This window comes from Staurois parvus, unplaced genomic scaffold, assembly GCF_062004578.1.
Source record: "Staurois parvus isolate SC_StPar_1 unplaced genomic scaffold, SC_StPar_1.0 ptg000293l, whole genome shotgun sequence".
Taxonomy (NCBI): Eukaryota; Metazoa; Chordata; class Amphibia; order Anura; family Ranidae; genus Staurois; species Staurois parvus.
This window is the reverse complement of record NW_028318089.1, coordinates 3,761,751-3,785,840: the sequence shown is the minus strand read 5'-3', so window position 1 is coordinate 3,785,840 and position 24,090 is coordinate 3,761,751. Positions and strand designations below refer to the sequence as shown.

Sequence of the window (24,090 nt, the reverse complement as noted above, 5' to 3'; positions counted from 1 at the left end):
CCGTAGTGATCTCCTCCTTGACGGATGTAAGTTGCTCTACATTGCGTGCAATAAACCTGTCTTTTAGGTCTACACTTAAAGGCTCTTTTCTTTCTCTGTTTTACATGCTCATCTCTGGAACAAGCTTTATATCCAGTGAGAGGCAGCCACAAGTGGATGGACTCTTTACCCTGCTTTATAAAAGACTTTATTAGCAGTGTTGCTTTCTACATTTATTGGTTTTGGCTTATCAGCCAATTTTATATGGGCATTGTATAATTATTGTCTCCATGGTTACCAGTGTCCCTTTTATTTCATTGTATTCTGACATGCATTGTATCTTATTTATTTAATATTCATCTATCAGTCTAGTGCAATCATATAAACCTGGACCAGGCGTGCGCCTATTCCCCTTGTTTATAAGAATTCTTTTTAGGTATGCTGTGTGAATGTAAACACATAACAAATACATGGCGGTGCAAGTGGAAAATGGACATGCACGTTATACATCTTCATTCTTGAGAGTTGCAATCATCAATTTAGTATTCAGAAGTGCTTAATGGAGTTATTTCCTTTTATAACCTGCAGTACCTTTACTGCATTTCATATTATAGGTTTTATTAGTATTGCAGTGTTTTAGGCATTTCAGAAACGCCTTTTTTACACTGACATGTAGGTGCCTAGGGAAGATGAGCAAGCTCTTGGCTGTCAGTTGTGTACGCCTCTTCCCTGGACATTCACATGTTCTACTTGGACAACCTAAGGATCATGCCAAAAAATAAAACAGCTGTCATTCACTCATTCCTGAGGCATCTCATGGCTGTTGTGTAATTATCAGCTATGAATCTGCAGGGCAATGTTTCTGCATGTACATAAAAGGTAAACATACAGGAATGTTAATTTTTTTTTTTTTTTTTTTTTACAGAGAGCCATTAAAACATTATTACTTGTGAACAAACATTGCCCTGTAGATTCATAGCTGACTATGCTGCATCAGCTACCAGTTGCCTCAGGAATGAGCAAATGACAGCTGTGCTTTACTATTTGGCATGATTTTCATGCTATCCAAATAGAACATGTGAATGTCCAGGGAAGAGGAGTACACAACTGACAGCCAGGCACTTACACATCACAGCTCAAAGAGGCTGTTCTGAAATGCCTAAAAGCATCACTGTACTAATAAAAACATATATCCAATGCAAGAAAAGTACTATGTGATATAAAAATAAATACAATCATTAAAGTGGTATTAAAGGCACTAAAAAAAGCAAATCATACTTACCTGCTCTTTGCAGTGACTTTGAACAGAACAGCCCCGATCCTCCTCTTCTTCGACCCCCCCTGCTGGCACTCCTGGCCCCTCCCTCCTGCCAAGTTCCACCAGAGTAAGCAGCTTGCTATGGGGGAACCCAAGCAGGCTCGCTCCCAAGCCGCTGCTCTGGGTGTCCATTCGCACAGAGATGAGGCTCGGACCCACCCCGTCTCTTCTCATTGGCTCACTGGTTGTGATCCACTGCTGTCACAGCCAATGAGGAGGGAGAGTCTCCCTTGCACATCACTGGATCGCGATGGAGCTCAGGTAAGTAAAAGGGGGGCTGTTGCACACAACTTTTTTTTACCTTTGTGTATAGAATGCATGAAGGTAAAAAAACCATCAGCATTTACAACCACTTTAAGCACTTTACAATACTAAACTGATGATGCATCAGAACCACACTGTAATACAAGAAAAACAAACATTCCCGTCTATAAAAGCAAAAGGTACATAGTATGATTTTCATATATGTTTAACTGCCAAAAACCTGTCAATGTTTGAAGTTCAATCCCTTCCCAGCATGGTAGAAAGGTTAAACCACGAACCAGGAAACTATGAAAACATTACTGACGATATAATGTACTGGAGGGGATTGGTCTCAGAGTAAATAAAAAAAAAAAAAAAGTCAACCTTGCACTGCATTTTAGCTAGTCTCCTATTGTAGGAAAGGACTGGCCACTGTGCTTTATTTTGTTGCCATTATACATTTTAGTTAGTTTAGTCAGCAGTAGATCACATGCACTAAAGCTGCAATAAAAACCTGACAGATGTTCTAACTCCACTCTAAAAGGGAAAAAAAAGGTTTTGCTATTAGTCATATTTTAATAGTGAAGTCACATTCCAATCACATTTACATTGTCTGTTTATGCCACGATTGTTCCTGTAGAAAACAAATTACAAATCCCACAATTGGCAAACAAGAATTTTATAATTTTTTTTAGAGCATCCTTCATCAACCAGAGATCCATTGAACCCTAGCATTCCTCCAGATGTTGTTAGAGGTTCATTGAACAACTTATACCGCTCAGATAAGTAACCACTGACACCAGTGACCTTTTCAGCCACATGCAAAGTGTATTCTTTCCACTGACAATAAATGCAAGGAGCATTCTTTCAAGTGACCACCATGCTTGTGTACTGTGAGCTATAGATATAGTATTATTAACAGGCGTTCCCCACATGGAGGAAAAATATATTGGAAATATATTTTAAAAATATTCTTCCCAAATATATTGACATATATTTGAAATGCTACAATTTTGGCCATATTCAATATATTTCAAAAAAATAAATAAATATTATACATATATACACATACACATGCTGTATGTTGAAATTCATTTTTAATACAAAATATGAAAAATATTTTTAAAAATACATTTCAAATATACTGTAGGTCTAAAAATACAAATCTACTTTTTTGGAATGCATTTACAAATATATGTAAAAATTACATTTTTATATGTTAAAATCTGAAGAATAGATTTAAAAAATATATATTTTTAAAAATATATTTTTTTTAAATATTTTCTTCAGATTTTTTTTAACATATAAAAAAGTAATTTTAACATAATTTTACACATATTTGTAAATGCATTCCAAAAAAGTAGATTTGTATTTTTAAAGACATGCAGTATATTTGAAATGTATTTTTAAAAATAGTTTTCATATATTTTGTAATAAAAACGCATTTCAACATACAGTGTGTGTTTATATATATTTTTTTTAAATATATTTTGAAATATATTGAATATGGTCAAAACTGAAGATTTCAAATACATTTTTCTTCCATATGGGTCCCCAAGACCGAAATGTTATTTCAAGGGTTCCTCCAGGTTAGAAAGGTTGTTGTAGAGTGTCTCAATTATACATGATGCAGTAATTGACAAAAGCAGACAGCAACAACCAATTACAACCCGGTCTATAGATGACCATCTTTTTCATACATCCAAGTATACACCATACATCTTGGTGACCCAATGAAGTCATATCTTAAAAAGATTTTTTTATTATAGGACACATATCATTTACCTAAATTGCAAAAAATAAAGTTGAGTCCCAGGCTATACGGAGGCAGTTGGCAGTGCTCTTGAAAGACAAGGTTCCATATAATACATCTACAAAGAAAGCAGATTAGGGAAATGATTAGTTAAGTCACAACAGCAAGAATAAAAAGGTTCAATCCTATAAACATTTGTTTGGAATACAAAATACAGACAAGCTATACACACATGATAGATAGATACACACACACACACACACACACACACACACACACACACACCAGGGGCAGACTGTCAACTCATGGAGCCCCCGGGCAATAGGGGATCATGGGGCCCGTGTCCTTGCCCAAACTCAAAAAAGCCTATGAAAAAGGTACCAGGGGCATCTCATGGGGCCCCCTACTGACCCCGGGCCCTCGGGCAGTGCCCGAGTTTCCAAATGGTCAGTCTGCCCCTGATATATACACACACAATCAGGTAGGTGTGTGTCTAGATTTTATATACTGCAGTCTAACTGTACTTTCATCTTTTAAAAACATTCATCCCACCCAGATTACACACACAGTTGCTCTAATCCCACCCTCATTACACACAGGGATCTCTTGGAAATAATATTCTGCTGAAGAGGAATGCCTGAGTGCAGCCAAAATTCCATACACTGTACTTGTGGGGCAGTAACAAAGTACCATGCCAAATCAGGGTTACTAGGTGATGCCTACACATGTTGATGTTCCTACAGAAAAGCAGAAATTGCATACTCAGGTCACTGCCAGGAAGTAAAACCTCAGACGTTTCGTAAAGCTGTTTCCTAAATACAATGCTATATATTTTTGTATAGACCAAATATGAATAATGATAATGCTATATATAACTGGTAAAATGTCAGATGGAGAAGTGAGGATAAATCTAACAGAGCTTGGGATAGCAGTAAAAAACTGAAAGGGGTTCTAACCCTTCCAAAAACAACAAAAAAGTTCATACATCTATGCCGAGGGGTTATGCAGGCTCAGGGGTGGACTGACCATTTAGAAACTCAGGCACTGCCCGAGGTCAGTAGGGGGCCCCATGAGATGCCCCTGGTACCTTTTTCATAGGCTTTTTTGAGTTTGGGCAAGGACACAGGGGCCCCATGATCCCCTATTGCCCGGGGGCCCCATGAGTTGTCAGTCCGCCCCTGTGCAGGCTGCATCGCTGACCTCTTTTGAACCTGTAACTAATCAAGGTGATCCAATGGCGTCCATCATTTTGAGGTTACTGATAAAGAACAATTCTTCAGGTCAAGCCCTGGTTTATTAACAAGAGTCCTCAAGCCCAAGTAACACCACTAGACTTTTTTCTTTGGGGGTTATCTGAAGTCAGCAATCTATGTGAACTGGCCCTAAGGAGGAAATCATTTCTGCATGTTACATCAGTTCTACTACATTAAGAAATGTTCACCATGCTGGTATTTAAGTGTCATGAAGTCCAGTTCTGTCAATTTGAGCATTTACTATACTAAAAACATTTAAATACTATCTTTCCATTGGATGCAGACTTTTGGAACACCCAGTAATTGTTGACTACATAAACTATCTTCCAAAGACCAGCAGATTCCTACTGAACACCCAACTCTGCCATGATTGGCCATTTAGCTTCAATATGAGGCTTCATCCCTACTAGTTTCTTCATTTCTTTGCAAGAGGATGGAAACAGCATTGCGCATTTTAGAAGAAATTCTACAGAAAATAAAAAAGTGAATGTACTAACCAAGAACCTAAAGGTAATATTTGCATCTGAATGGTCAACATAAAGTTACTTCACAAAAGTAGAAAACCAGCGCACCTGTTCATTAAAACATCTCTGCCATTTAACAGCAGATTTATGCCACTGGGCATTATGTGAGCTTGTCCTGTTTGGCTCTGTGTACGCTATGTCACAGAGAGGAGGGGAGAACTAAATATTTTAGGGTGTTAGCACCCTGCCTGCCCAGGGTGCATAGTATAGACTTCCTATGTAGTGGTCCTAAAGGCTCAAGGTATTTTTACCTTCATGCATTCTATGCATGAAGGTAAAAACCTTGTGTGTGTAGCAGTCCCCCCTAACACTTACCTGAGCCCAATGTCCACAAGAGCCTCAGTTCTCAATCTTGATTGGCTAAGGCAGCAGCAGGAGCCATTGCATCTGCTGCGGTCAATCACAGCCAGTGAACCAATCAGGAGAGGGAGGAGTAGGGACCAAGCCACGGCTGTGTGTGTGAATGGAAAAGCAGAGCCACAGCTCGGGAGTGCGCCTTATCGGGTGCCCCCATAGCAAGCAGCTTTCTGTGGGGGCACCCAACAGGAGGGAGGGGCCTGGAGCACCAGTGGGGGACCCAAGAAGAGGAGGATCCAAGCTGCTCTGTGCAAAACCACTGCACAGAGCAGGTAAGTATGACATGTTTGTCATTTAAAAACAAACAGAAGACTTTAGTATCACTTTAATGTACACGTGTTGAAGAAAAGAAAAAGGCTGTGTCTATGCTCCGGAGCAGGCTTCACCTTAGCCTCTGATTTCTTTTATAGAAATCCCTAACATGTCTTCCTGGTATCCGTCCTGCAGGACACCAGACCTGTTAGTAGAGTGAGGAAGTTTTTCAGCAGTGGACCTCATTGAAACAAATCCTGCTCCTGCCCTCCTCCTCCAGGGGATTGCTCCCGCCCACCTCTCCACTACCTTAGTTCAGCCCAGTGCTGCAGTGCTTTTTAGAACCCCCAGCAGAAGTGCATCAATCTCGCCCACAGCTCTAGTACAGCTCTTCTCCCATGTACCACCTACCTCTGTAGTTACCAGGGGCAGACTGACCATGTGAGCACTCGGACACTGCCCGAGGGCCCGAGGTCAGTAGGGGGCCTCATGAGATACCCCTGGTACCTTTTATTGGCTTTTTCATAAGCTTTTGTTGGGTGCGCGCGAGGACACAGGGGCCCCATGATCCCCTATTGCCCGGGGGCCCCATGAGTTGTCAGTCCACCCCTGGTAGTTACAGTACATGCGTCTCTGATGCAGTCATTTTCTGTAGGCACTTTTCACCCTCAGTACATGGCCAGTGTCCTCCTTTGCTGATGGATCATTTTGTACCTTTGCTCTCTGCATAGATCATTCCATTGGCAGAGTGTGCCCACTGCAGCAGGAGAAGGAGCTGAGCGATCACATAACAGCCTACATGGAGCGAGCTGTAGTACTGAAAACAGGAGAAGTGTGTCCCTGGAAGTCAGTAATACACCAGAAATGAACTAGTTTACATGTGCCCATGAGGGGAGCGGGGGAGGGGGGGAGTGGTATGGGGGAGAGAAAGATAGCAGAGAGAGAAGAAAGTGACAGCAGAAAGAGAGAGAACAAGTTTCCCAGATCTCTTTCCCCTGGATTTAGGTATTCCACATTACAGTTTCTGCTGTAATTAGCAGTTTCAGGGTCCTTGTACACACGCGTTTAGCTCATATACGTTGATTTACAAAACTGGGGGGTCATTCACATGAGCGCTGAAACCGTATGCATATGCTGCATCTGCATACACTTCTATAGAACGGCTGTGCAAAGCTCCGGGTTGGCCGAATTGCAACAGTGGGAGCATCTTAAAGTGGCATTGTTAAACACCAGGATGGTTTGAAAGTGAGGCTCCATGCATATCTGCTCATTCCCGGAACATGTGAAAAACTGGTGTTTCTTCTGCAGTGCCATTACGTTTACTCTTAGATTGTAAGCTCCAAGGATCAGGCCCTCCTAACCCTCTTGTATTGCACTGTATTGTCTCTTTATATCACAGGTGTCAAACTGGCGGCCCTCCAGCTGTTGCCATGAGGCATTGCAAGATTGAGAGCTACAATCATAACTCCCAAAGGCAGAGGCATGATGGGACTTGTAGTTTTGCAACAGCTGGAGGGCTGCCAGTTTGACACCCCTGCTTTATATTGTAAAGCACTGAGCAAACTGTTGGTGCTATATAAATCCTGTATAATAATAATAATAATGGCACCCCAAATGCTAAAGCAAACATGCAATTCTGCTGTGTGCAAAAATGGACAACAAATGCAGCAAAACACACAGTAAAATGTGCAAACTGCAACATGCCAAAATACTCCTTTGCGGTGTTTGTTGTGCATTGGGCAGCACATTGAAATTAATGGGCTGCCCAATGTGTGTCACGGGATAAATGCACCAAACAAAAGTGCGCTCCCACTACGCTAGGTGTGAATGGGGCCTGAAAGTGAAATTGGTGTGCTTACAACCGCCCCTCACTAAATTGGAGCTGGATTACAAAAACAATGACAGTTGAGTGTCTCCACCAACTCCTTCCCATCTACTTGTAGAAAGAAGTAGAAAAGTTGATGGAAATAAAAAGAGGCAGTACTGTAATGAGACAGGAGTGGTCCAGAGAGGTAAAACACCCCCTATTGTGTGCTACTGGAAGGCAGTGCATGATGGGACATGAACTTTTCTGGATTGTTTCCTGGACATGACGCTACAGGAAGTCAGGGGCTTAGGTGCACCTTTTGAAATGAAAAAAAGAGGGTCCAGATTCAAGGCTGCCATGGATGAGATACAAGTCCTCATACACACGGGACGTTTTGATAACGTTGGTAACTTTAGCTGTGTAAAGTCACGATAAAAATGGGAATTTTTCAGCTTTTTTTAGTGTTTTTGCATTAGCGTTCAGTGATGTTTTGCTGCGATTAGCGGCGTTTTCCTGTGTTTGCATTTTGAGTTTTTTTTTACCCCCCCAAATTTTTTTTTTGGTCAAAAAAAGTCCAAAAACACTGGTTTGCGACTTTTTACCGTGTTTTTCAGCGTTAAAGTGTTTTTACAGCTAAAAAACTCCTCTAGAAACCCACTAGTCCTGGGTTTTTTTCCAGCCAAAAAATGTTGATTACAGTCTATGTACACATAGGATAACATGCTGGGGGGTTTACTGACTGTATAAAAAATGTCAAAAGCCAAAAACAGCAGCTGTAAAAACGGCAAATGTGCATGAGGGCTTAAAGATAAGCACACTGGGATGGCTTGGTCAGAGAATACATTAGAAAAGCTATTTATCTTGGAAAGTGATATTCTGCCTGAGGTTCCATACACAAGCTTTTTTTTTAAGCTCAAAAAAAGCTGGATAAAAAATGCTGGCAATAGCATTTTTAGTAGCGTTAGCATTTAGTCTTTTTACAGTACATGTTAAAAAAACACTAGAAAGAAAGCTGTTAGTAGTGTTTTAGTGGCGTTTCGAGTTTTTTTCTGCTGGAAAAATAGTCCACAAAAAAGCTAAAAAAAAAACAAAAAAACACTAATAGCCTCATAGAATAACACAATTTAACTTCTAGGAGCAGAAAAAAAAATGCTAACAGCATCATCTAGGACAGTGGTTCTCAAGCTTCCTAATGCCGTGACCCTTTAATACAGTTCCTCATGTTGTGGTGACCCCCAACCATAAAATTATTTACCCAGTAATTATAATTCATGAGTGTCGTTTTACCTCCAATACTGCTGCTTTCAACACAGTAGCTGCTTTTAACAGAGTAGCTGCTTTCAACACAGCAGCTGCTTTCTACACAGTAGCTGCTCTTTACATATCGGAAATATGTGTTTTCTGATGGTCTTAGGGGACCCCTGTGAAAGGGTCGTTCGACCCCCAAAGAGGTCGCGACCCACAGGTTGAGAACCACTGATCTAGGAGCTTAAAAAAAAAGGTAGTGTGCATGGAGCCTGAAAAGGTAATCCTAGCATTTATGTTACACATTGAATTCCCTGTAAAATCTCCTTATCCAAAGAGAGTTTAATGAGTTACCATTTGAACATGTGGAATAAAACAATGGAAGACAAGAGCCATTTGTAAATGGATATTTGCTCAACATTCTTTTTTGCATCAATGGCTTTTGGCTTTAAAGGATACGTGCACTTTAAAACGAAGTACATTTATCCTATTTGCCCCCTTTTCCTGACTTTACCTATCCCACCCTCCCCCTCTACAGGTAAACACTTTATCTTGATCCCATGACTTCAGTTGCACTGTTTACATCCAGAACCTCAAGTCTTCACTGTCCTGGCCCCGCCTGTGCATTACAGCCACAGACTTCTATTTATTTATTTCAGGTACGTATATAGAGCCATCAATTTACACAGTGCTTTACATATATATTGTACATTCACATCAGTCCCTAACCCTCAAGGGGCGTACAATCTAATGTCCCTAACTCACATTCATACATACACATACTAGGGACAATTTAGGCAGGAGCCAATTCACCTACCAGCATGTCTTTGGAGTGTAGGAGGAAACCGGAGACCCGGAGGAAACCCACGCAGGCACAGGGAGAACATGCAAACTCCAGGCAGGTGGTGCCATGGTTGGGATTTGAACCAACGACCCTAGTACTGCCAGGTGGAAGTGCTAACCATTTAGCCACTGTTCTACGGAACCTTTCCTGATAGACTGCCTCCTTGCAATACCACAGACGTGACCAGGACAGTCAAGACTTGCATGTAAATAAGAAGCAAAACTGTGGCCAAAAGGTAAGTATGCATCTGTGGAAGGGGAGGGCGGGTTAGGGGGGAAAAAAAAGAAAAAAAAAAAAAAGGATAACATCAGATGGGCAACTCGGCCATGTAAATAAGAAGCAAAACTGTGGCCAAAAGGTAAGTATGCATCTGTAGAAGGGGAGGGTGGGTTAGGTCAGGTTGGGGGGAAGAAAGAAAAAAGGATAACATCAGATGAGCAACTCTGCCACTGGCTAATCTGTCAAAATCGCCTGAAGCAAGATCATACGAGGCTCCCTGTTTGTCCCTAGGAAATTGTTCCCTCTGTAGCTGAAGCACTGAGATGTCACTCCTACTGCTAATGGACAAGATTTAACTGCATTCGGGCCAGCGGCAGTGCGACATCTCAATGCATGTGACTACAGAAAGAGCGATTTCATAGGGACACACAGGTAGCTTCCTGCTGATCCTCTCTCTGACTACTTGACTCTAGGGGCAGAATCGCCCATCAGACATCTGGTGCACACCAATTCAAATATTTATACAAGCTTGCTGAAACAGAAACAGTTTTCAGTAACAATGTATAAGTAACCACAAACTTGCTGCTTACTCAAAACTTCCCTTTTTTATTATAATAGAAACATTTCTAGACACTGGGTGATTTCTGCAACGATCAGCAAATTTTATCCTGTCACCCAAAAAAGCAGAAGAGATTGATAAACAACAGTTGCTTTAGCAAAATCATAAAAACTTCAAGTGTTACTAAACCCAGGACCCTGCATCTACTAGATCTGGTCACCCACAGTACACAGAACATGGAAATGCAATTATTTTCGTAAATATAAACTGCTAAATACCTTTTCTCATCAGCAGATAGAGCAGTCTTATGACTTCAGCTGAGCACTGGTTAAAGCTTGTAGGAGGAGTTTTCTTTCTGATCTAGGAGGATGCAAAACCCCTGACCCTCTGTCTGGACAGTGCTGATTGGCCCTGTGTTGAGCACGTGCACTCTCCCAAGAAAAAAAAAAAACCCTCTCTAGCATTACACACTAAACTGAGAGTGTGCATGTGACTACGGGTTCAGTCGGTCTTATCAGGTGGACATTTGAACAAGAGGAGGGGCAGAGAAAACAGGATCAAGCAGCCTTTTTACACAATGCAGAGGATTAACCCCTTAGGTTCCACAGTGAGTATAACAAGCATGCTTTCCTGCATATACAGACTGATTTCACTGTTGTGGGTTTAGGAACACTTTAAGCTGACCATACATAGATCGAAATTCATCCAGTTCAGCAAAGACTGGACGATATTTGACTCACGAATGGGCCCCAAGGTTTTACAGAAGCTGATCTAGTGATTGACTTCTGTACAACCACCCCTAAAACAATCAGTACCATTGGCTATAGCTGGCAACACTGATCACTGTATTTTGACAGCAGCAAAGGTGTGAGAACACATTAGCAGAGCAGGAGTGATTCCCCCATTCACCCTGAATGTGTGGATGGGGGAAATCTGCACTTGTTTTCTTTCAACCCGCTGGCTGAACGGAAGAAAAAAAATGTATAATGTAAGACCTTCCTTTAAGTCAGTCTGTTTGAAGTCAGGGTCACATTGACACAGATTTAACCTCCTTAGTCCCTCCGTAAAAATCAGTGGTGGCAGCTGTATCCACAAACTGGTCACATGAGCAAACATTGCTTGTCAGCTCCTTTGTCACAGACATGATAGTGTGAACACCAGAGAAGGATGAAGACCTTTCAGTAGTATTTGGGCTCATTCACCTGGGCATACTGTAAAGCCTTTAGCCATAAATCATATAAAAATACGTCTGTATTTATGGCACCTGTAACACAACTCTGCCCATTGAAATGTATTACACAATATGCTGCACATGAGAAGAGGTGTTTTTGGGTGTACTTCCCTAAACATGAGACTTCTTTGTTCAAGGAATTATGTCCAAACATGTGCACATGTAAATGAGTGATAACTTGCGTGTGTGTTATGAGTAATAACTACAGATCATCTTGAATGCATGTTGACAGATATTATTTACCTGAGGATTTGAGGCTGGAAAAGCAGCTGTAAACCCTGACTGAATGACGTGTATCAAACAAGTGCAATGTTGTCATCATAAAATACTCTTTACACCTTTTCAGGCCCATAGCAGAAACACAAAAATTGCTGTAGTCCATGGGGGTGTACAGGGGCAAGAGATGAAATGGTTACAGCTGAACTCTAGTCAGACAGCTGAAATAGACATGGGGCGTTGTTGTAGCTGCCAGAATTAAGGCTAGCTAGGGAAAACTAAGGGTTAACAATGGGGCTCAAGGGGAACACATTTGATAAAACACTACTTTTTTTTTTTTTTGGTGAGGCTGCTTTAACCAACATCATATACAGTTTGTTTCATTCTTCTATAGATCAAGAGATGAACTTCAGAGTAGATACAAATGTAACAGTTATTAGGTATTTTGTATCCCTGTTCCAATAAATACTTTGTATCTCTATCACTCTGTACAGGGCAGGGGTAGGCAACCTTTTGAGCACAGCATGGTGAAAAATGTTTTCAAAGAAATTGAAAGTGCCGGTTTTATATAAAAAAAAAAAGCCAACTTCACACTCCGGATCATGAAAAGGAATTTGCACAAAGTAAATGTTGTAAACAACTTGAGTAATAGTGAGAAATGAACATCCTGCACTTTCACGCCTCAGATCAGTACCAAATGCTGCAACTTCACACTTCAGATCAGCCTCAATTCCTGCACCTCCAGTCCTCATATCAGCCCCAATTCATGCACCTTCACACCTCAGATCACTGTACCCCCCTGCAAATCTGTCCCAACACTGTACCCCCCTGCTCATCTATCCCACCACTGTACCCCCCTGCTCATCTGTCTCATCACCGTAAACCCCTGCATACCTACCCCACCACTGTACCCCCCTGCTCATCTGTCCCACCACTGTACCCCCCTGCTCATCTGTCTCACCACCGTAAACCCCTGCATACCTACCCCACCACTGTACCCCCCTGCTCATCTGTCCCACCACTTTACCCCCTGCTCATCTGTCCCACCACTGTACCCCGCTGCTCATCTGTCCAACCACTGTACCCCCCTGCTCATCTGTCCCACCACTGTACCCCCCCCCCGCTCATCTGTCCAACCACTGTACCCCGCTGCTCATCTGTCCAACCACTGTACCCCCCTTCTCATCTGTCCCACCACTGTACTCACCTGCACATCTTCCCCACCTCTGTAGCCCCCTACTCTTCTGCACCATCACTTTACCCCCCTGCACATCTGCCCCACCGCTGTATCCCCCTACTCTTCTGTCCCATCGCTGACCCCCCCCCCCCTTTGCATTTGTCCCAACAACGAACCACCCTGCTCATCTGCCCCACCGCTGTACCCTCTTCTGTGATATGCGCAATATGAGGAGCAGGGGCGGACTGACAACTCATGGGGCCCCCGGGCAATAGGGGATCATGGGGCCCCGTGTCCTTGCCCAAACTCAAAAAAGCCTATGAAAAAAGTACCAGGGGCATCTCATGGGGCCCCCTACTGACCCTGGGCCCTCGGGAAGTGCCAGAGTTTCCAAATGGTCAGTCCTCCCCTGATGAGGAGTGATGCAGGGAAGCAGAGATGAGGCATAGCTTCCCATCCCAGCACACTCATCACCACTGATACATCTCTCTCATCCAGCCAAGATGCTTGTATGTGCTGTCTCATACAAGCATCTGGAATGGATGACTAGTGACGAGCTCAGGTCAGGGGCATTTTCAGAAAGCAGTGGGCCTGTGTGCTAGATCATAAATTGGGCCCTCCCAACTGAGAAAAAGTGCAGTGCAGTGCATGCGCAGAGCGCCGCAGGAAAAGTTAGGTGTGATTCATTGCACTGAATACTGGCCTTGGCTTAAAGGGACGCAGGGTGAAGGGGTTCAGTAGTAAGTAATTCAAACGTTCAGCCGTAAGTGAGCCAGAGTTCAGGGGTCAGGAGTAAGTAATACAGAGCTCAGGGTTCAATGTATACTCATAGCTATGTGATGAATAAGTGAAGAAAGAAATAGCAAGGGGGGCAGGGATTGCAAAAAAGTGTGATATGACAAACAATAAGTCATTTTAAAATGTCAGCAAGATAAAACTCTGATAGACAAGAATGTGACAATGGTTTACCACCTGTCTTCTCCATCCAAAATTTAAAATGGCCAGAGTGGTAGGAGAGAAGCAGCAAATCAAAACAAACAGGTAGCTAATTGTTTCAACAAAGTTCCCAGAATCTCAATGGTAATTCCACAAACTGTCAACTGATGTGTTTCTCAAACACATTGAAATCCCTTCTTTCTGAGATTGGTAGTGGCAGCCAAACAAGCCATCTTACTCCAGATGGTGGGCGGGGCTAATCCAACACAACAAACACTTTACTCCTGCGCTAGGAAAGGACTCAGCAGACCCAATAGGAATGTTCTGGAATTTTCTGGAATATGCACTGCTTGCTGCCCTCAACACACCGGGGTGGTCCAAATACACTGGATACAAATGGAGAACCAAAAAAAGGCCGCACCGACCTAGTGCATTATCGTTTAAAATAATTTATTGAAGAAACAAAATAGGTATCATACTCACAATGGACATATTAACACAGGCATGTCAAACTGAACAAGATGTATGAGCCAAACAACATCTGTGTTGGCTCTGAGGAAGAGGTTGTGTCCTCAAAACGCGTTAGCCAGTTGGTCATCCAGGGTTCCATCGTATGGACTCAGATGTTGTTTGGATCATACATCTTGTTCAGTTTGACATGCCTGTGTTAATATGTCCATTGTGAGTATGATACCTATTTTGTTTCTTCAATAAATTATTTCAAACGATAATGCACTAGGTCGGTGCAACCTTTTTCTGTTTCTCCATTTGTATCCGGTGGGGGGGCTAGCAGGACTGATTGGCTTTAGCAGTGGTCTATCACAGCCCTCCTGCTCCTGAACACAGGGACCACTCTCCTAGCAGGACTGCAGCCAATCACTTCCTCATCACAAGAGCTGGAGGGATCTTTGCTGCTGCTGCAAGTGATAATCACAGCTACAGTAAAGATACAGAACTAATCAATGTTTCCCATCTTGTACAATGTATGAGGGTACAGTGCCTCTGTGCAGCAAAGGGAATTCTGAGATCGGAATGTGGCAGAAGCTGTACATCACTGACACTTCCCTGTGCTGCTCTGCTGATGGGGTGGGAGTCATGTGTTGGCAAAAGAGGCTTCGCGTGCCATTTGTGGCAGCTGTGCCAGAGGTTGCCTGCCCCTGGTATAGGGTGTGTAATAAACAATGCTACTACTATAACCTTATCACTCTGAATAGTGTTTTTAACGGCTTCAGCAACGGAAGATTTTACCCCCTTCACGACCAGACCATTTTTTTGTTATTCGGCACTGCACTACTTTAACTGGTAATTGTGCTGTCATGCAACACTGTACCCAAATTAAATTTATATCTTTTTTTTTCTCACAAATAGAGCTTTCCTTTGCTGGTATTTGATCACCACTGGGTTTTTTTATTTTTTTGTAATATAAATGAAAAAAGCCCAAAAGTTAAAAATACATTTAGAAAAACAAAATCTACTTTCTGCTATAAAACATATTCAATAAAAAAAAAAAATGAAAAAATAAATCTAATTTCTTTCTACATTTTGGCCAAAATGTATTCTGTTAAATGTTTTTGATACAAAAAAAAATCTCAATAAGTGTATATTGATTGGTGTGTGTGAAAGTTATAGCGCCTACAAACCATGGTGTATACATACTGGAAATTGTATTTATTTTTTTTATACTACTACTGGCAGCAATTAGCGACTTATAATGGAAATGTGATGTGATAAAAATGTGTTACTTTGTTCCCTATCACTGTGAATTGATAATAATTGTTTATAAACAATGTTCCTTTTATCCCTATCACTCCTCTGAATAGTATTTATAAACAATGTTCCTTTGTATCTCCATCTCTCCTCTGAATAGTGTTTATAAACAATGTTCTTTTGTATCTCCATCTCTCCTCTGAATAGTGTTTATAAACAATGTTCTTTTATATCTCCATCTCTCCTCTGAATAGTGTTTATAAACAATGTTCTTTTATATCTCCATCTCTCCTCTGAATAGTGTTTATAAACAATGTTCTTTTGTATCTCAATCTCTCCTCTGAATAGTGTTTCTAAACAATGTTCTTTTATATCTCCATCTCTCCTCTGAATAGTGTTTATAAACAATGTTCCTTTGTATCTCCATCTCTCCTCTGAATAGTATTTATAAACAATGTTCCTTTGTATCTCCATCTCTCCTCTGAATAGTGTTTATAAACAATGTTCCTTTGTATCTCCATCTCTCCTCTGAATAGTGTTTCTAAACAATGTTCTTTTATATCTCCATCTCTCCTCTGAATAGTGTTTATAAACAATGTTCTTTTATATCTCCATCTCTCCTCTGAATAGTATTTATAAACAATGTTCCTTTGTATCTCCATCTCTCCTCTGAATAGTGTTTATAAACAATGTTCCTTTGTATCTCCATCTCTCCTCTGAATAGTATTTATAAACAATGTTCCTTTGTATCTCCATCTCTCCTCTGAATAGTGTTTATAAACAATGTTCCTTTGTATCTCAATCTCTCCTCTGAATAGTGTTTCTAAACAATGTTCTTTTATATCTCCATCTCTCCTCTGAATAGTGTTTATAAACAATGTTCTTTTATATCTCCATCTCTCTTCTGAATAGTGTTTATAAACAATGTTCCTTTGTATCCCTATCACTCCTCTGAATAGTATTTAGAAACTATGTTCTTTTGTACCTCGATCACGCCTCTGACAGTGTTTATAAATACTGTGCCAGACAGTGGTTTCTTATAGCATCAGCTATTACAGCGGCTTTATTTACACAGCAACTTTCGACTATCATTCTGAATATCAGGAATCGCTGGGAAGTCTGAGGGTGAACGGCAGCAGGGCAGAAGGATTGGGCATGCTCCAAAAGCTCTATGTACTTCAATTAGGTTTTTGGGTGTGTATAGTATGCACAGCGTCTACAAGATCAACATGTCATTTACCATTTCTAATGACAAATCTGTTTGGATTTTTAAATATAACCCATTTACAATTCTAAGCCTAAAGAAATGAGGGCTGATGATATGCAAATAAATGAATTCCCTAAACAAGAATAACTTGTTATCTGAGCTTTTTCTGGAAGTCAGTGGAAGATGAACAAGTGATAGCTATCTAATGCTAATGCAGGCCATAGGCGGGCTGAAAAATCGGTCGGCCCAGTTGCTGATGCTGCCACCAATGTCCACAAAAAACAGCCGTTTTTCGTGGATTTTCCAGCATGACAGATAAAAATAAATGAGAAGATCCGTGAAAAACAGCCGATGGGCTGGCCCCACTAACGGCGTGAATATCGGGCGATTTTTCGTGCGGATGAAAATTCGGCCGATAAATGACCTGTCTATGGCCTGCATAAGATGGGGAAGCAGCACTTTGTTTTCTTTTAAATCTACCAATTGGGCTCTTTAAAGGTGTGGTTTCCCTGCATTTGGATCACACAATAGGGCCTCGGGCACACTAGTGTTTAAGCCCATGTGCGTCAAATTCCAGCATTTCCAGACGCCCAAGTGGCAAAGGTGCAGCATCTAGTCCTGCTGTCGGCAGCCTGTCAAAATCTACAAGGGACTGAAATACGCAGCAGCTGGACACGGTACCAAACGGCACTGCATTTAGAGGTTTATGCATTCAGAGGCACATGCCCGGAAGGCAAACATGATAGTGCGAACACCAGAGAAGGATGAAGAACTCTTAGTATATTTGGGTTCATGCACCTTGGCATACTGTAGAGCCTATGGCCAAAGCTATAGCTGCAGTGCAGTGTCATGTGGTGGATTGAGCTGTGCCGAAAAATAAAAAAGCAGTGCATGCTGTACTGGTTTTCAGCACACACCATTGTGACATGATGGCATAAACTGGCCTGATAGGAAACAAGAATTTTTGACTTAGAACAGGGCAAAGCACAGCACAGTTCCAACACACCTATGGTGAATAGGCCCTTAGCCCTGCAGGTCTGCATCAGCAGCCCATTCAAAATAAATGAACTTCCTTTGGGCCCATTTACACAGGATGAATGAGATGATTTTCTGACTGCACTCCAACTACATAGACAGTCCACAATTCAGGTTATCCTATAGGCATAGTTCACACTAGTGCAGTGAGGGAAAAAATGCACAGCAAGCAAGCTGCATTTGTATGCACTGGAAACACATGAAAATGCATATAAGCACAAAAATGCACTGCAACACAGTACACATAAAAGCCTAGAGAAGAAAAAACAGAAGTGACTTCAAAAGAAATGCAAGCTTAGAAAAAAAAAATGCACCGCAAATACAAATAAAAATGCATGTCAAATACACGTCACTGCACATGCAAAAAAACGCACAGTAAAACGCAGTTTCTGGGGTGAATGGGCCCTTAAAGTATAATTAAAGGCAAAACCTTTTTTTCTAGATTTGGACACAGTGGAGAGGGATTAGAACCCCTGTCAGATTGCTGTCTGGGTCTCCATTAGGAAGATTAACCCTCTCTATTTGTTCTGTTTACTGATATTGAAAGTTAAAAAAAAAAAAGAAACCTTCCAATGGGCAGCACAGTGGCTAAGTGATTAGCACTTCCTCCTAGCAGAACTAGGGTTGTTGTGCCAAACATGGCACTACCTGCTTGGATTTTGCATGTTCTCCCTGTGCAGGTTTCCTCCGGGTACTTCAGCTTCCTCCCACACTCAAAAGACATGCTGGTAGGTTCATTGGCTCTAGTATGTGTATGTAAAATTGTGAGTAATGAAGGCCATAGATGGGTCGAAAATCGGGCGAGAAAAAAAAAAAAAAAAAAAAGGCAGATTTTCGCAGTTAGTGGGTTAATTGGTCAGCCGTTTTTCGGGATTTTGGCACTTTTTTTTTTAATCGGTGAAGTTGGAAAAAAAAAAAAATCAGACGATTTTCCCAGCAACGATGGGCAAATCGGCCGATCTTTTTACCGATAAAAAAAATCTGCCCATGAGCCGCGACCTTCAAGAAGAAGAAAAAGAAGAAAGAAAGAAGAAAGAAGAAAAAGAAAGAAGAAAAAGAAGAAGAAAGAAGAAAAGAAAAGAAAAAAGAAGAAAAAGAAGAAAGAAAAAGAGAAAAGAAAAAGAAAAAAAGAAGAAAAGGAGAAAAAAGAAAAGAAAAAGAAAGAAGAAAAAGGAATAAGAATTCCAGTCCGTTATTATATTTGACATGAAAAAGTATTGCGGTTCCAACAATGTATCTATTTGTATCTGAATAGAAACATCTGTATCCGAAATGGACACAAATAGATACATTGTTGGAACCGCAATACTTTTTCATGTCAAATATAATAGCGGAGCTCTCTGCAGGGACAGAAGTAATTAAATGCCAGCCGTAGACAGGACGAAAGAAGCCCAATTTTTTTTACCGTTAGTGGTAACGTCGGCCTATTGAACGACCGATTTTTCATATTTTTTTTTTTTTTTTTTTTTTTAAACGGCAGGTTTTCGACCTGTCTATGGCCTGTATAAGGCTCCATTCACATCAATGCATTTTTTAGTGCTTTTTGCAGAAACACAGTACAGTCCATTTCACATGGTTTCCTATGGAACATGTTTACATCTATGCTTTTTTTGAGCTGCTGCGTTTTCGGAAAGGGTCAGGGACTTTAACAGCAAAAAGCATCTTTGCTACAATAGAGTTCAATAGAAAATCTGCTGAAATGCACATAGTGTGTTTTTGCCACGTTTTGCATTTTTATTCTGCCCAGCAAAAAAAATAAAAAATCCACTATTTAAAAAAAAAGGGCTGAATAAAACACGGTCAAAATGTGTAAAAAACGCTTTAAAAGTGCGTAACAAACGCATGTAGAGAAATACAAAACAAACTGCAAAAAGCACTGCAAAATGGAAAAAAAGCAAACTGCATAGGTGTCATAGGGACTGATTTGATGATCTGAATGTACAATATACACTCACCGGCAGGGGCGGACTGGCTATTTGGAAACTCAGGCACTGCCCGAGGGCCCGGGTTCAGTAGGGGGCCCCATGAGATGCCCCTGGTACCTTTTTCATAGGCTTTTTTGAGTTTGGACAAGGACACAGGGGCCCCATGATCCCCTATTGCCCGGGGGCCCCATGAGTTGTCAGTCCGCCCCGCTCACGGCCACTTTATTTGGTACACTTTTTCAATTTGTAAATATATAAAAAGTATTGCGCTAAGGGTGAACAACATGAACCAAACAATATATAAAACACACAATAAAGTGTACTAAATAAATAGTGATAAATAAATGACAGTCCATATGGGACCCTAAAGTGCTCAAAGTCCTCAAATGTGAAAGATAATTACAAACAGTCTGTGAATGAAAAAATTCTCTCAAAGTGCAAATAATCAAAAGATTCTTCTTTCTTCCAACCAGAAAATCACCCAATGGGTGAGTGGCCCCCACCGTCCAGGGCCAATTGAAGGCTTGCCAGATCACCAGACCCCTTATTACAGGAGGTGGGGTTAGGCTCAATGTAAATAAGGCTCCATCAGGCAGAGGACTATACTGAGACCCACCACTCCACTCCAACCATTCCGAGGTAAAGATCAGTATAGACCCATAAAAGATAATAAAGAGGTGCCTCTCATAGTGTATTATCTCCAGTCATTTATTAGAACAAGACAAGATTGCACTTACAACAGTGCTGAAGTAACAGGCATCAATCACTATGTTTGGATGTTCCAAGATGGCGGACAACGAGATGACGTCAGAACGGAGGCCCCACCCAATTGCTTGATAACACAAATTGGTAATCGGCCAATCACATGGCAACAACTCAATGCATCTAGACGTGGTATAGACTTGCTGAAATTCAAACTGAGCATCAGAATGGGGAAGAAAGGGGATTTAAGTGACTAAACATGGCATGGTTGTTGGTGCCAGACGGGCTGCTCTGAGTATTTCAAAAACTTCTGATCTACTGGGATTTTCAGGCACAGCTATCTTTAGGGTTTACAGAGAATGAAAGAGAGAAAATATCCACTGAGCAGCAATTGTGTGGAGGAAAATGCCATGTTGATGTCAGAGGAGAATGGGCAGACTGGTTGGAGATGATAGAAAGACAACAGGAACTCAAATAACCGCTTGTTACATGCAAGGTATGCAGAATACCATCTCTGAATACATCCAACCTTGAAGCAGATGGGCTACAGCAGCAGAAAAACACACCGAGCGCCACTCATGTCAACTAAGAACAGGAAACAAAGGCTACAATTCCAAAATTGGACAATAAAAGATGAAAAAATGTTGCCTGGTCTGATGAGTCTGGATTTCAGCTGCTACATTCAGATGGTAGGGTCAGAATTTGGTGTAAACAACATGAAAGCATCCATCCTGCCTTGTATCAGCGGATCAGGCTAGTGGTGTCATGGTGTGGGGGAGATTTTCCTGGCACACTCTGAGCCCCTTAGTACCAACTGAGCATCATTTAAACGCCACGGCCTACCTGAGTATTGTTGCTGACCATGTCCATCCCTTTATGACTCCAGTGTCCCCATCCTCTGATGGCTCCTTCCAGCAGGATAATGCACCGTGTCACCAAACTTGAATCATCTCATACTGGTCTCATGAACATGACAATGAGGTCACTGCACTCCAATGGCCTCCAGTCACCAGATCTCCATCCCATAGATCACCTTTGGGATGTGATGGAACGGGAGATTGACATCATGGATCTGCAGCAACTATGTGATGCTATCATGTCAATACGGACTGAAATCTCTGAGGAACGTTTCCCACACCTTGCTGAATCTATGCCATGAAGAATCAAGGCAGTTCTGAAGGCAAAAGGGGGTCCAACCCAGTACTAGCAAGGTGGACCTAATAAAGTGTCCGGTGAGTGCATGTGTGTAAACTATGACACTAGATGGGGGCACTAGTGCTGGTGACATCCTGAGATGTTCTCACTTTGGAGGGATTTTCTCACACTTCCTGTTTTGGCTATGGGACAGGAAGTGAAGGGAAATCTCCCCAATGGGAATACTAGTTCTGGTGACACCCCAGGATTCCCTCATTTGGAGGGAGTTTCTCTAACTTCCTGTTTTGGCTATGGAACAGGAAGTGAAGGGAAATTTTTCAATGGGGACACTAGTTGTGCTGACACCCCAGGATTCCCTCAGTTTGGAGGGAGTTTCTCTCACTTCCTGATTTAGCTATGGGACAGGAAGGGAAGGGAAATCTTCCAATGAAGACACTAGTTGTGGTGACACCCCAGGATTCCCTCAGTTTGGAGAGATTTCCTCTTGCTTCCTGTTTTGACCATGGAACAGGAAGTGAAGGGTAATCTTCCAATGGGGACACAAGTTCTGGTGATAGCCCAGAATTCCCACAGTTTGGAGGGATTTCCTCTCACGTCCTGATTTAGCTATGGGACAGGAAGTGAAGGGAAATCTTCCAATGGGGACACTAGTTCTGGTGACACCCCATGATTTCCTTAGTTTGGAGGGATTTCCTCTCACTTCCTATTTTGGCTATAGGACAGGAAGTGAAGGGAAATCTCCCCAATGGGGACACTAGTTCTGGTGACACCCCAAGATTCCCTCAGTTTGGAGAGATTTCCTCTCACTTGGCTATGGGACAGAAAGTGAAGGGAAATCTCCCCAGTGGGGACACTAGTTCTGGTGACACCCCATGATTTCCTCAGTTTGGAGGGATTTCCTCTCACTTCCTACTTTGGGTATGGGACAGGAAGTGAAGGGAAATCTCCCCAGTGGGGACACTAGTTCTGGTGACACCCCAAGATTCCCTCAGTTTGGAGAGATTTCCTCTCACTTGGCTATGGGACAGGAAGTGAAGGGAAATCTCCCCAATAGGATACAGATGGAAAAAAACAACCTAAGAGGGATTCGAACCCTCCCTTACTCTATACAAAATGAAAAAACAAAGTGTTGCCTTTAGTTCTACTTGAACACAACGCACATTAATACACCAGCCAAGCATGAACCGGCCTTTATGAGATTATAAACACAATCAGTGCAAGAACCTGACTTAATATCAGCCGCCTGTAGCACCCTATAACGCAGCACTTAGACAGGGACCAGGAGCCAATCAGGTGTGTTGGCAGGGAACACGCTGTCAGGAGGGGAGAGCAGAGTGATGTGGCTATTTCATCGTCCAATCGCAGGCTGGGGGGGTGGGGCAGTGACCAAGCTGTACTGCTTAACTGTAGTAGAGGGAAGTCAGGTCACCAGAGGGGTGTAAATGTCCGGACTGGCTGGGCAGAGACCCGTAGCACTCCTATGGGTGTACAGAGCTGTGTGTACACAATGCACTGAACACAATATAATACCCCCATATACAGGACAGACATACCTCAGTGTCCCACCATTATATAACATCCTCCCCCACACACACAGCTCATGTCACACACGGAGGACACAATCACACAACCCGCCACACTCGCCCTCCTCTCACCTTGAGGTTCTCCTGCGGCTCCCCGTCCGCTTCCCCGGACTCCAATCCCCCCCCCAGTGTTACCGGCCGCCGACGGCTCCGCGCTGCGCATGCGCCAAGCGGCCCAGGGCGTGACGTCAATAACAGCACACCACGCCTCCCCCCCGTCAGCTGCTCGCTGCATTCCAGGACCCGATCACGTGATGTCCCGGGCACCGAGCCGCTGAGGGGAGCGGGAGGGGCTAGTGGAAAGTGAAGGGCGACGTCAAAGTGGCTAAGAAGGGGTGACGTCGGAGGAGTAAACCTGAAGGAATTTCGGGTGTCAGTGCATGTTGTCAGCGCGGGGCATGCTTAGGGTTGTCACTTCATTCCTGCAATACCGAACACATAATAATCACACGGGTTCTGTGGCTGACTAAGGTGGTAACTAAACTCACCTATCTGCAATAAATGACCCTCAGAACCTGTCATTGCTATGTGTTCGGTATTACAGGGATGAGGTGACAACCCTAGTCATGGCATTGCTGAGGTGTCCTCGGAGCTGCATGGTCCTGGGATGTCATCCTTATTCCTGTATATGGAGCTGGAACCCGGCTGTTCCCACACATTACACTCACTATATTGCCTGTAGTATTGGGTCAGCCTTCCAAATCATGTGATTCAGGTGTTCCAATCCCCTCCATGACCTCAGGTGTGTAACATCAAGCCCCTAGGCATGCAGACTGCTTCTTCAAACATTTGTGAGAGAATGGGTCGCTCTCAGGAGCTCAGTGAATTCAAGCGTGGTACCGTGATAGGTTGTCACCTGTGTA

At 42.4% G+C, this 24,090-nt stretch overlaps 1 protein-coding gene across 3 annotated transcripts in view; it reads right to left on the bottom strand.

The window, feature by feature from the left end:
- Positions 1-23,414, bottom strand: part of SEC14L1 (SEC14 like lipid binding 1) — an 89,781-nt gene extending 66,367 nt beyond the window's left edge. For all 3 annotated transcript variants that reach the window (XM_089682675.1, XM_089682677.1, XM_089682676.1), the window contains exons 1-2: positions 23,300-23,414; positions 3,326-3,411 (exon numbers count right to left, since the gene is read on the bottom strand). The gene's annotated coding sequence lies outside the window, so the exon portion shown is untranslated. The remainder of the gene's footprint in view (positions 1-3,325; positions 3,412-23,299) is intronic.
- Positions 23,415-24,090: the final 676 nt, after the last annotated feature.